The following is a 791-nucleotide window of genomic DNA, read 5'->3' on the forward strand; positions in this document are numbered from 1 at the left end:
TGTTTGCTGAATTTATTTTTAATGTAATAGTCTCAAGAATAAAGCGTCTAGACTCACTCAGCCTGTGAAAGACTGTTACTGACAGTTATAAGACCAAGTTTTGCCTAGCAGTTTAGTGACACCACACTCACCTCAGTTTTTTTTTTTTTTTCTTTTTCTTTTTTTTCGGAGCTGGGGACGGAACCCAGGGCCTTGCGCTTGCTAGGCAAGCACTCTACCACTGAGCTAAATCCCCAACCCCTCATCTCAGTTCTTTAAAACAAAATATGCTCTTTGCTCCATAATTGAACCTGTGGTGCTGTAGTGACCTCTACTGACTGTGGGGGAAGCCAGTTTTCAGTGCTGGGCATCCCTCCTGTCAGGCAGCCTGCCCCCTCTCTGCTCTGTTCAGCTCTGCTCTGCCATTGTGACCTCGGGGGTCCTACTGCTCACCAGCTCTGCACACTGAGCTCATTGTGGGGTTGACACTGGAAAAAGGTCTTATTTTGGTGAATGATTCAATAGAGAAAAATGCAGAAAACTCACAAAATAGGGAATTATTAGCGGGGTGGTGGTGGTGGCATACACTTTAATCCTTGCACTTGGGAGGCAGAGGTAGGAAGATCTCTATGAGTTGAGGCCAGTCTTGGCTACAGAGTGAGTTCCAGGATAGCCAGGGCTACACCGAGAAACCCTGTCTTAAAAACAATGGGGGGTGGAGGGGGCTATTAAGACGAAATAGTACAAAGCAATAATCGTTACTTTATCTCCACACAAAAATTCCCCTCCCCAGGCAAAAATGACAGCACACA

This window comes from Rattus rattus, chromosome 9 (assembly GCF_011064425.1).
Source record: "Rattus rattus isolate New Zealand chromosome 9, Rrattus_CSIRO_v1, whole genome shotgun sequence".
NCBI lineage: Eukaryota > Metazoa > Chordata > Mammalia > Rodentia > Muridae > Rattus > Rattus rattus.